The sequence below is a fragment of the Schistocerca americana genome, chromosome 6 (assembly GCF_021461395.2).
Source record: "Schistocerca americana isolate TAMUIC-IGC-003095 chromosome 6, iqSchAmer2.1, whole genome shotgun sequence".
NCBI lineage: Eukaryota > Metazoa > Arthropoda > Insecta > Orthoptera > Acrididae > Schistocerca > Schistocerca americana.
In genome coordinates this window covers 195,294,174-195,307,725 of record NC_060124.1, presented here as the reverse complement: position 1 = coordinate 195,307,725, position 13,552 = coordinate 195,294,174, and the positions used below count along the sequence as shown (strand labels likewise).

At 42.2% G+C, this 13,552-nt stretch overlaps 1 protein-coding gene across 1 annotated transcript in view; it reads right to left on the bottom strand.

The window, feature by feature from the left end:
- LOC124619856 (dipeptidase 1-like) overlaps window positions 1–13,552 on the bottom strand; it is a 539,272-nt gene that overhangs the window by 230,445 nt on the left and 295,275 nt on the right. The window lies entirely within an intron of this gene.

The following is a 13,552-nucleotide window of genomic DNA, read 5'->3' as shown; positions in this document are numbered from 1 at the left end:
CCCTGAACATTTCTGTACTTCCTTCTTTCATCGATCAACTAACGTTTTTCGCTTGTTACCTATGGTTTCTTCGCAGTTATCTTCTCTGTATCTATGTTTCTCTTTCCAACTTCTGTGATTGTTCTTCCTAGAGTTGTCAATTCCTCTTCAAATGAACTGCCAACTGAGCTATTCATTATCGCAGTATAGCCTTGGACAACTTCCAAATCCCACTTCTCTTCTTGACTATTCTCTTAAACTTCAGGGCATTCTTCATCAATACTAAAGTGCGATCAAAGTCTATATCTGCTCCTGGGTACGCCTCACAATCCAATATCTGACTTCAGAATCTCTGCCTGATTATGATGTGATCGAACTGAATCTTCCTCTATCTCTCGACCTTCTCCGATTTATCTCCTCCTCTCGCGAGGTATACTCGCGTGATGTGCCGTAACGTCTTTGATTAATAATCAAAACGTCCTCGGTATCGGGATCGAGTCCCACAAGCGCCTAAATTTTGAATTAAAATCATTAGCAACGGTGCCGAAGATTTCCGACATAAGAAGTCACCCTCATTCAGCCAATGGCTTTGCTAAAGAGGGAGGAGGAGCGGGCAGAGGTTTAAGGTGGAAGAATCAGCAACGATCAACGGCATGAGGATGCACGAGGCAATGGAAACCACCGCATTAAGGACACATAATGTGTCTTCACAGGACATGTGACCGGTAATTGAAACAGTGTGATGATCTCTCCATTGGCAAAATATTTCAGACAAGTCCACCATTCGGATCACCGGGAGGGGACTGCCTATGGTAACGCTCTACGAACCAGAGCGTGGAATATCAGAAGTTTGAACGTGGTAGGGAAGCTAGAAAATCTGAAAAGGGAAATGCAAAGACTCACTCTAGATGACGTGGGGGTCAGTGAAGTTAAATGGAAAGAAGATAACGATTTCTGATCAGATGAGTATAGCGTACTGTCGACAGCACCAGAAAATGGTGAAATGGGAATAGGATTCGTCATGAATAGGGAGGTACGGCAGAGAGAGTGTTAGTGTGAACAGCTCAGTGACAAGGTTGTTCTCATCAGAGTCGATAACAAACCAACACCGACAACGATAGTTCAGGTATACACGCCGACGTCGTAAGCCGAAGATGAAGAGCTAGGAAGAGTATACGGGGATAATGAAAGGGTAATTCAGTGCGTAAAGGGAGATGAAAATCTAATAGTCGCAGGAGTTTCGAATGCGGTTGTAGTGAAAGGAGTAGAAGAAAGAGTTACAGGATAATATGAGCTTGGCATTAGGTTCAAAATGGCTCAGAGCACTATGGGACTTAACATCTGAGGTCATTAGTCTCCTAGAACTTAGAACTACTTAAACCTAACTATCCTAAGGACATCACACACGTCCATGCCTGAGGCAGGATTCGAACCTGCGACCGTAGCTGTCGCGCGGTTCCAGACTGATGCGCCTAGAACCGCTCGGTCACAACGGCCGGCTTGGTATTAGGAATGAGAGAGGAGAAAGGCTAATTGAATTCTGCAAAAAATGCTCTGTTCAAGAATTTCATATAGAGAGAGAAAGAGAGAGAGAGAGAGAGAGAGAGAGAGAGAGAGAGAGAGAGAGAAATCGAATAAGTGGTTCTATAGTTATTAGCGCCAGAATTATCTGATTTCAGATGGACATTCCTGCACATGGAATCGCATTTAAACGTCGTATCTGTTGAGCCGGTTCGTGAACCTATTGCCTCGCTAGGAGGCGACAGAGTCGCGACTCTGCTAAATAAAGGAGCAAGCACGGCCCGGTTAAGTGGCCTCTGCGTCCTGTTTGTCATCGGTGCTCTATGTCTCTCTGTTTTGCGTGGTGTATCTCCTTGGCCGACGCAGCGCATCTAGCAGAGGAATAACAGTGGTAGCCACAGTGAACGGCTGCCAGATATGGCCTATTAACAGAGGTGCTGCTCATCGGCGACCAGAATCACCGGACGGGATTGTCAGCCACTCCTCACATTAGTCGCCTTTTATGGATGCTTCCCGAGATGTGTTTTGTAATGGAAAACAAAGCAACACATCAGCACAAGATGACTGTCATCTACATCTACATCCATGCTCCGCGAGCCACCTGACGGTAGGTGGCGGAGCGTACCCTGAGTGCCTCTATCGGTTCTCCCTTCTATTCCAGTCTCGTATTGTTCGTGGAAAGAAGGATTGTCGGTATGTCTCTGTGTGGGCTCTAATCTCTCTGATTTTATCCTCATTGTCTCTTCGCGAGATATACGTAGGAGGGAGCAATATACTGCTTGACTCTTCGGTGAAGGTATGTTCTCGAAATTTTAACAGTAGCCCGTACCGAGCTACTGAGCGTCTCTCCCGCAGACTCTTCCACTGGAGTTTATCATCTCCGTAACGCTTTCGCGATTACTAAATGATCCTGTAACGAAGCGCGCTGCTCTCCGTTGGATATTCTCTATCTCTTCTATCAACCCTATCTGGTACGGATCCCACACTGCTGAGCAATATTCAAGCAGTGGGCCAACAAGCGTACTGTAACCTACTTCCTTTGTTTTCGGATTGCATTTCCTTAGGATTCTTCCAATGAATTCAGTCTGGCATCTGCTTTACCGACGATCAACTTTATATGATCATTCCATTTTAAATCACTCCTAATGCGTACTCCCAGATAATTTATGACATTAACTGCTTCCAGTTGCTGACCTGCTATATTGTAGCTAAATGATAAGGGATCTTTCTTTCTATGTATTCGCAGCACATTACACTTGTCTACACTGAGATTCAATTGCCATTCCCTGCACCATGCGTCAATTCGCTGCAGATACTCCTGCATTTCAGTACAATTTTCCATTGTTACAACCTCTCGATACACCACAGCATCATCCGCAAAAAGCCTCAGTGAACTTCCGATGTCATCCACAAGGTCATTTATGTATATTGTGAATAGCAACGGTCCTATGACACTCCCCTGCGGCACACCTGAAATCACTCTTACTTCGGAAGACTTCACTCCATTGAGAATGACATGCTGCGTTCTGTTATCTAGGAACTCTTCAATCCAATCACACAATTGGTCTGATAGTCCATATGCTCTTACTGTGTTCATTAAACGACTGTGGGGAACTATATCGAACGCCTTGCGGAAGTCAAGAAACACGGCATCTACCTGTGAACCCGTCTCTATGGCCCTCTGAGTCTCGTGGACGAATAGCGCGAGCTGGGTTTCACACGACCGTCTTTTTCGAAACCAATGCTGATTCCTACAGAGTAGATTTCTAGTCTCCAGAAAAGTCATTATACTCGAACGTAATACGTGTTCCAAAATTCTACAACTGATAGACGTTAGAGATATAGGTCTATAGTTCTGCACTTATGTTGGACGTCCCTTCTTGAAAACGGGGATGACCTGTGCCCTTTTCCAATCCTTCGGAACGCTACGCTCTTTTAGAGGCCTACGGTACACCGCTGCAAGAAGGGGGGCAAGTTCATTCGCGTACTCTGTGTAAAATCGAACTGGTATCCCATCAGGTCCAGCGGCCTTTCCTCTTTTGAGCGATTTTAATTGTTTGTCTATCCCTCTGTCATCTATTTCCATATCTACCATTTTGTGCAGTGCAGTCTTCCTCTGTGAAACAGCTTTGGAAAAAGACATTTAGTATTTCGGCCTTTAGTCTGTCATCCTCTGATTCAGTACCATTTTGGTCACAGAGTGTCTGGATATTTTGTTTTGATCCACCTACCGCTTTGACGTAAGACCAAAATTTCTTAGGATTTTCTGCAAAGTCAGTACATAGAACTTTCCTTTCGAATTCATTGAACGCCTCTCGCATAGCCCTCTTCACAATACATTTCGCTTCGCGTAATATTGTTTGTCTGCAAGGCTTTGGCTATGTTTATGTTTGCTGTGAAGTTCCCTTTGCTGCCGCAGCAGTTTCCTAACTCGGTTGTCGTACCACGGTGGCTCTTTTCCATCTCTTACGATCTTGCTTGGCACATACTCATCCAACGCATATTGTACGATGGTTTTGAACTTTGTCCACTGATCCTCAACACTATCTGTACTTGAGACAAAACTTTTGTGTTGAGCCGTCAGGTACTCTGTAATCTGCTTTTAGTCACTTTTGCTAAACAGAAAAATCTTTCTACCTTTTTTAATATTTCTATTTACGGCTGAAATCATCGCTGCAGTAACCGCTTTATGATCGCTGATTCCCTGTTCTGCGTTGTTGTTGTTGTTGTTGTTGTGGTCTTCAGTCCTGAGACTGGTTTGATGCAGCTCTCCATGCTACTCTATCCTGTGCAAGCTTCTTCATCTCCCAGTACCTACTGCAACCTACATCCTTCTGAATCTGCTTAGTGTATTGATCTCTTGGTCTTCCTCTACGATTTTTACCCTCCACGTTGCCATCCAATGCTAAATTTGTGAGCCCTTGATGCCTCAAAACATGTCCTACCAACCGATCCCTTCTTCTAGTCAAGTTGTGCCACAAACTTCTCTTCTCCCCAATCCTATTCAATACCTCCTCGTTAGTTACGTGATCTACCCACCTTATCTTCAGCATTCTTCTGTAGCACCACATTTCGAAAGCTTCTATTCTCTTCTTGTCCAAACTGGTTATCGTCCATGTTTCACTTCCATACATGGCTACACTCCATACAAATACTTTCAGAAACGACTTCCTGACACTTAAATCTATACTCGATGTTAACAAATTTCTCTTCTTCAGAAACGATTTCCTTGCCATTGCCAGTCTACATTTTATATCCTCTCTACTTCGACCATCATCAGTTATTTTGCTCCCTAAATAGCAAAACTCCTTTACTACTTTAAGTGTCTCATTTCCTAATCTAATTCCCTCAGCATCACCCGATATAATTTGACTACATTCCATTATCCTCGTTTTGCTTTTGTTGATGTTCATCTTATATCCTCCTTTCAAGACACTAACCGTTCCGTTCAACTGCTCTTCCAAGTCCTTTGCTGTCTCTGACAGAATTACAATGTCATCGGCGAACCTCAAAGTTTTTACTTCTTCTCCATGAATTTTAATACCTACTCCGAATTTTTCTTTTGTTTCCTTTACTGCTTGCTCAATATACAGATTGAATAACATCGGGGAGAGGCTACAACCCTGTCTCACTCCTTTCCCAACCACTGCTTCCCTTTCATGCCCCTCGACTCTTATAACTGCCGTCTGGTTTCTGTACAAATTGTAAATAGCCTTTCGCTCCCTGTATTTTACCCCTGCCACCTTCAGAATTTGAAAGAGAGTATTCCAGTTAACGTTGTCAAAAGCTTTCTCTAAGTCTACAAATGCTAGAAACGTAGGTTTGCCTTTTCTTAATCTTTCTTCTAAGATAAGTCGTAAGGTTAGTATTGCCTCACGTGTTCCAACATTTCTACGGAACCCAAACTGATCCTCCCCGAGGTCCGCTTCTACCAGTTTTTCCATTCGTCTGTAAAGAATTCGCGTTAGTATTTTGCAGCTGTGACTTATTAAACTGATAGTTCTGTAATTTTGACATCTGTCAACACCTGCTGTCTTTGGGATTGGAATTATTATATTCTCCTTGAAGTCTGTGGGTATTTCGCATGTCTCATACATCTTGCTCACCAGATGGTAGAGTTTTGTCATGACTGGCTCTCCCAAGGCCATCAGTAGTTCTAATGGAATGTTGTCTACTCCCGGGGCCTTGTTTCGACTCAGGTCTTTCAGTGCTCTGTCAAACTCTTCACGCAGTATCTTATCTCCCATTTCTTCTTCATCTATATCCTCTTCCATTTCCATAATATTGTCCTCAAGTACATCGCCCTTGTATAAACCCTCTATATACTCCTTCCACCTTTCTGCCTTCCTTTCTTTGCTTAGAACTGGGTTGCCATCTGAGCTCTTGATATTCATACAAGTGGTTCTCTTCTTTCCAAAGGCCTCTTTAATTTTCCTGTCGGCAGTATCTATCTTACCGCTAGTGAGACAAGCCTCTACATCCTTACATTTGTACTCTAGCCATCCCTGCTTAGCCATTTTGCACTTCCTGTCGATCTCATTTTTGAGACGTTTGTATTCCTTTTTGCCTGCTTCATTTACTGCATTTTTATATTTTCTCCTTTCATCAATTAAATTCAATATTTCTTCTGTTACCCAAGGATTTCTATTAGCCCTCGTCTTTTTACCTACTTGATCCTCTGCTGCCTTCACTACTTCATCCCTCAGAGCTACCCATTCTTCTTCTACTGTATTTCTTTCCCCCATTCCTGTCAATTGTTCCCTTATGCTCTCCCTGAAACTCTCTACAACCTCTGGTTTAGTCAGTTTATCCAAGTCCCATCTCCTTAAATTCCCGCCTTTTGCAGTTTCTTCAGTTTCAATCTGCAGTTCATAACCAATAGATTGTGGTCAGAATCCACATCTGCCCCTGGAAATGTCTTACAATTTAAAACCTGGTTCCTAAATCTCTGTCTTACCATTATGTAATCTATCTGATACCTTTTAGTATCTCCAGGATTCTTCCAGGTATACAACCTTCTTTCATGATTCTTGAACCAAGTGTTAGCTATGATTAAGTTATGCTCTGTGCAAAATTCTACAAGGCGGCTTCCTCTTTCATTTCATCCCCCCAATCCATATTCACCTACTATGTTTCCTTCTCTCCCTTTTCCTACTGACGAATTCCAGTCACCCATGACTATTAAATTTTCGTCTCCCTTCACTACCTGAATAATTTCTTTTATCTCGTCATACATTTCATCAATTTCTTCATCATCTGCAGAGCTAGTTGGCATATAAACTTGTACTACTGTAGTAGGCATGGGCTTTGTGTCTATCTTGGCCACAATAATGAGTTCACTATGCTGTTTGTAGTAGCTAACCCGCACTCCTATTTTCCTATTCATTATTAAACCTACTCCTGCATTACCCTTATTTGATTTTGTATTTATAACCCTGTAATCACCTGATCAAAAGTCTTGTTCCTCCTGCCACCGAACTTCACTGATTCCCACTATATCTAACTTTAACCTATCCATTTCCCTTTTTAAATTTTCTAACCTACCTGCCTGATTAACTGTTTCAAATAGTTCGCGTCTGTTTGTCACCAGAAGGTCCAATATGTTATCGCCACGAGTCGGTTCTCTGTTTAACTGCTCAAGGTAGTTTTCAGATAAAGCACCCAAAAAAATTTCACTGGATTCCTTGTCCCTGCCACCCGTTATGAACGTTTGAGTCTCCCAGTCTATATCCGGCAAATTAAAATCTCCGCCCAGAACTATAACATGGTGGGGAAATCTACTCGAAATATTTTCCAAATTATCCTTCAGGTGCTCAGCCACAACAGCTGATGAGCCAGGGGGCCTATAGAGACATCCAATAACCATGTCTGAGCCTGCTTTAACCGTGACCTTCACCCAAATTATTTCACATTTCGGATCTCCGTCAATTTCCTTCGATACTATTGCACTTCTTATCGCTATAAATACGCCTCCCCCTTTACTGTCCAGCCTGTCTCTGCGGTCACGTGTAGATGCAAACAGTTTTTCACTGGCATTAGGATGAGACGCTCACCTGTCCTCTGAAAGTTCGGGCGTGTGTCTGGGCTTTGAAATTGCTGAATATAACTGGGGCTAAGGCTTTTGATGGTTTAAGAACTGGTTGATTTAAGAAGAGAAGTTAAACTATTTAAACTTTATTGTTTATTTATTGACACAACACTTTTAAACTTTCTTATAGTGTGGACCTGTCAATTTTAGTGCAGTAAACTTTCGTGATTCCTTCAACTTTAAGCTGTTGTGATGCTTGAAACGAATTACAAGATATTATGGCTAGTTTGAGAAGGCTTTGTGGCTGGCTGTCCGCTTGTTATACTGAGCCGAAATTGAGTTTACGGGAGTTGCAATAGTTAATGTTCTGTTTCAAAATAAAGTTTATTTGTCTTAAAAGTTTTATTTGGCGCTACTGACCGTAACCCCGTTAGCGGATATTAAGTTTTTTTACTGGTTCTTAAACTCATCATTTGATTTCACCTCAGGATTGGCTACATAAGTTTCAAGCAGACTTCCTTTAATTATTACTTTTGAATACATTACGGGAAAGGCAGTGATCAATGTCTTACAAATATTTACTATTAAAAACAGTCTTGATCACGATTTATTTATCAAGGTGAACGGTTTCGACCACTACTGTGGTGATCTTCAGACCACTGAGTAGGAACCTCTTTCTGTTGGAGAATCACTAGAGTAGTGATTCTCCAACAGAAAGAGGTTCCTATTCAATGGTCAGAAGATGACCACAGTAGTGGTCGAAACCGGCCACCTTGATAAATAAATCGTGATCAAGACTGTTTTTAATAGTAAATATTCCTTTAATTATGCTGAATGATTATTTGGCAGTGTAAGTTTTGCAATTTTTTAAAAATAAATGTATGTTTTAGATTTTGCCTGTACCCGACATGTGTTAACGTATTCTGTGACGGCAGCAGTCAGCAAGGCCAGAGGGGCCGTTGTTTGGAGACTATGCCGTCCGTTCGTGCCAACATCACTGTCATTTGAAACTTTTTGTGAACTATACTAACTTTTATTTGTTAGTAATTTACTGTCGGACAAATGTATGTAATTTGTGAGTGTTTCGCTGGGTTTGTGGCCACGGTCCCTCCAAGACAGAATTGAGCGTGCTTAAGTTTTGTCCAGTAGTACCACCAAGACTGCTCACCTTTTATCAGTAATGATTAGTTTGTGGTTTGTGCAGTAATTACAATAAAATAATTCTATAAAAATGTATTAGGCCTGCTGAAAAACTTACGTATAAAGTTCCGTTTCCTTTTTTAAGCAATTCTGACAAATACGATTTGTCGTGGTGAACGTTAAACAGCTTTCTTTGGTTTATTTCACAAATTACAATACCTTCTAAAGTTTGACGTAAATTCATGGCATAGAAGCATGATCTTTTCCTAATGTACTTCTGACTAAAAAGGGAGTCTGCTTTCATAATGTAATATTTTCATAAAACTTTCACCACTTTGGGGGTTGAACTTCCAAAAACGCTGATACACTTTTTTCTAATTTCTGACCGAGAATGCAAAAACCAATTTTCGTAGTTCTAGCTTCAAAATTGCCTTAATAGCGACTTATTTTCAAAAAACCTTTCGTCCCCTATATCACCCCCTTAGGGATGGATTTTCGAAAAATACCTTCTTAAAATATGCCTACAGTACAACATCAACGCCCTCTCTGAATATCAAGCTTCTGTCTTAGCTGTTTAGGCTGGGCGATGAGGAGTCAATCAGACCATTTCCTTTTATATAAAGAGATTACAATTTCAACTTCATTTCCTTTGGAGCAGCAAAAGTACCTGCTCGAGGGGCAAGTAAGTTATATGTCTCCTCCAACTTTTTAGCTTGCTACCTCCACAGTGTTTCGCTTCAGCCCTTAGTCGACAGAAATCGGCAAAGATTGGAAGCCTTCGGCCAAACAGCGTATCTTTTTCAGCACCCTTCCGCTGGTGTTTGGAATCCTACAATACCGTAAAGATGTAGCAGCAAGTACTCCACTGTTGAATATGAGCAAACTATGTAGGCGGCTGTCGTGGAAACCAAGCGTATTGTTGGCTCTGAGCATTATGGGACTTAACATTTATGGTCATCAGTCCCCTAGAACTTAGAACTACTTAAACCTAACTAACCTAAGGACAGCACACAACACCCAGCCATCACGAGGCAGAGAAAATCCCTGACCCGCCGGGAATCGAACCCGGGAACCCAAGCGTATTGTTACCACTTAAACCATATTAGACACAGACGTCGTGTGCCTTAAAAAACCGGAGAAAAAAGAGACGTTTGATCTTAAGCTTTCCTGGCGAAGTAACTGCTTTTCATATGTTGACAAGTGTTGTGTGGTTACATGGGATTGAAAAGCCTTCATGAGTTTCTCCAACATCCAACATCTGAACCCTCTGCACTACAGCATCATATTCACTATGGAGGTGGAAAAAAATTTCGAACTCACCTTTTAGGGCGCCTCAGTCAAAGCGGACAGCACTACAGAACACAGCGTGCACAGGAAAGCCATCCACCTGTACCTGCACGCCTCCAACTGCCATAATCCTTCACACGTGAGGGTGTGCTACGGATACTAGCAGGACCTCCTAAAGGGGTGCTGATACTATTCCAGAAGGCCCGTGCAATATCAGATGAAAAAAGTCGGCCAAGCGGGCTCAACCACCTTAAGGATATTATCAAGAGGAACAAAAATGTTGGGAGTCAAATCAGGGAGGGGAACATCGACCGGTTAAAGCCGATAACAGTATTTTAGTCCTGAATAACCGGTATTTTTTAGTATTTGTTATGTCTCGGTTTGTAAGGTGTCAGGCAAATCCAACACCTTCCATGAAAACCCTGACATAATAGCAAATCCGGCAGTACGTCACATAGCTCCGAATAAATCGTGACATTAAATTAATCAAAGTAATGCGATCAACGAGTGAGCAAATGGAATACCACAGACTAACACACGGACGCCTAAATGCATGTCATACCTTCCCACCGTGAAACAGACGCAGTTCTGAGGGGAGAAACGAGAACAGAAGCCGAGAGCAGAATCGTGTAGGCTAGGAGGCCCTACGATAAGGGACGGACACCCACGTCGCCAGCCGACCGCCAAAACCACCATCAGCCAATGTTAAAAGATAGAGCCCTCCAGAAGAACAGTATAGATCTTACGATAACACTAAAATGGCCACACCAGCTGCAAATTTTAGCGTGAGACTTTTTCACGTCTCTGTTACGTTGCAAACATTAAAAAACATTGCCCCACCACGAAAAGCATAACGTTTCTCATTGGATAGACAGAAGTTTTGTAGGCAGAGCTTAAGGTTAACATTGAGACCCTGATTGGTCAGTTGAAAACTCAGCCAGATAGCTTTTTTTAAACCAACTTCGGTAAATTGTAGTAAGGAGAAGTTAGGAGGGAGTTGCTTCCGAGACAGCAAGGTGCGTGGAGCTGTGCTGCCCGCCGCCCCCTGACGCTGCCTAAACACCGACAAGGTATTGAACGCACGCGATGCCGCGTTTTTGAGCGCATAAGGCTTCACTCAGAACTGCAGAAGTCTCATCTGTTACATCCCCTTTTTACGTAATACTAGTGTCGATCGTCAATTAAAGCTCACGGTATTCACATTTGCTACGTGAAGTTAAAATCTGAAACGCGATGATTTTTCTGTTATATAATATTGAGAAGCCACATCAGCCACTGTAATTTACGACAAGTTAAATAAGTAATTTAAGATAATTGAGGGTCACTGTAGACCATTTTGATAGTTTTCTCTTTTGTGAAACTTAATTTAAACGTAGATTATAGATGTGATATGGCATAGGTCATCCTTCGATCCATTGTAGAACTTGGAAACCCATTCAGGGAATATTCGTTCACATTTCTGTTGAACGCAGTTGGTTTTTATCACCCTGTACTAAAATATTTCCTTTTATCAATAGTGCAATTTATAAACAATGTTTTGTGAGTTGAATAAAATTTCCAATGGTAAACTTAACTGCTTTTTCGACGTTATTTTACCAGCTAACTAAAAATAGGAAAGCCTTGGACCCCTTCCACTAAATTTAGTTAGTATTAAGATTCTTTTACAGGGAGTGCAGTGGAGCTGACGCTGAAATCATTAAGTATTTGATTGTACCATCGCTAGTCTCACTGAACTCTTCTGAACTCTACATGTCATGTGTGGTCTGGCGTCTCCTTACCAGCAACAGGTCCCAGGTTCAAACTAGTCAATTCCCTAAAAAACACGTTCAGAGCGTCGTTGCGCGAAAGTGGTAGGGAGACACGACTTAGAACAAACAGACACCACGCAGAATTTTGGCAAACATTTTTGGAATACAGTGATCAATAGATTATTATATTTTGACTAAAGTTCAGTCTTGATCACACCATTTATGTTTCAATGATATAGGTAACCGGTTTCGGTTATTTTTACATAACCATCATCAGACCCATGGCTCCCTTAGGATGGTAGGCGGAGCTCTCCTCACTGCTACGTAGATCAGTTCTTAGCAGCTGAGGAGAGCTCCGCCTACCATCCTAAGGGAGCCATGGGTCTGATGATGGTTATGTAAAAATAATCGAAACCGGTTACCTATATCATTGAAACGTAAATGGTGTGATCAAGACTGAACTTTAGTCAAAATACCACGCAGAATGTTAGAGGTTATAATGTTTTTTATTTTTTATTTTTACTGATAACCGGATAAAAAACGGAAATATCAATTATATAGCAGCAGTGCTAAAATCTGCCGGCAGCGTCATCCGCAACCGACAGGGGTGGCGGAAGTACTGAGGAAGACGACTTTGCGCCCAACATTCGGCGACAGCGTCCCCCCACCGCTGCAGCCGACGCAGGTGCGGCCGGGTAGCGAGGAAAGTGTGGGGAGATATAAAGAGTGTAAAGGACGTGCGATGTAGCGAAGATGCTCATCCTACAGCTACCACATGAAGATGACGACACGGTACGCTGTCGAAATACCGTGTTACGTGAACGACAGCACCCGGGTGAACAATCCGAGACCAATACAAACAAAATACCAGAAGTTAAAATCTTCTGGGTTATTAGGCCGCGTCATTTTTCCTCTAAAGTGATCGACGTTTCGACCTCTCTGCTGGGATCTTCCTCAGGATCTTCTAGTGTCCACTACTGCTAGAACACTGTCAGGACGAGTGTCGCGTCCTCTTATAAAGGGGGAGTTTTCACGTGTTCGTGTTTGAGAAGTGATAGTATTGGTCACATAACAAATGTATATACTCGCTTCGGATCCACAGTAGCGTCTTCCCTCTGAACTTTAACCGCTAGCTTCTCGAACTTCTCTTTTTGTTCCAGAGCACTGAAATCCGAAAACCTTGTTGAATGATCAAATGTTATTCTGTCCACTTTATCCCAGTCCTGGGGTGAGAGTTGCCGCCAGTGAAAAATGCGCATCAGTCGTAAGTGCCGTCGAAGCATCCTTGTTTCGTCTTCCGAAGGTGCAGGCCGAAGAAGTAAGACAAGATGTGTCGAGAGTTCTACGGAAATCGAAACCTCCGAAAAGCAACATATCATCGCAGGAAAGGAAATCTCTTATTGAACTCATGAGAAACCAAAGCATCGTTGTAACAAAATCGGATAAGGGGAATGCTACTGTTGTTTTGGACGCTGTGGATTATGACAGGAAGATGAAACAACTACTAGCTGATCCTGTGTATCGCAAGTTAAAAAGCGATCCGACGAACAGAATCGTTCGGAAAGTGAAAAACCTGATATCAGACTCCAGACTGGACAGCTCTACTACAAAGAATCTAACACCTCGAATACCTATCTCGACCAGAATGTACGGACTACCGAAAATACATAAGGAATCGGTTCCTTTGAGGCATATAGTCAGTGGGATTAACTCGCCGACTTATTTTTTAGCACGTCATTTATCTAGCAAACAGACATCTAATTGGTAAAACAAATACTTTTATAAAACATTCGGAACATTTTTTAGAAATTGTAAGCAAACTGAAGATATCCGCAGGTGACATTTTTGT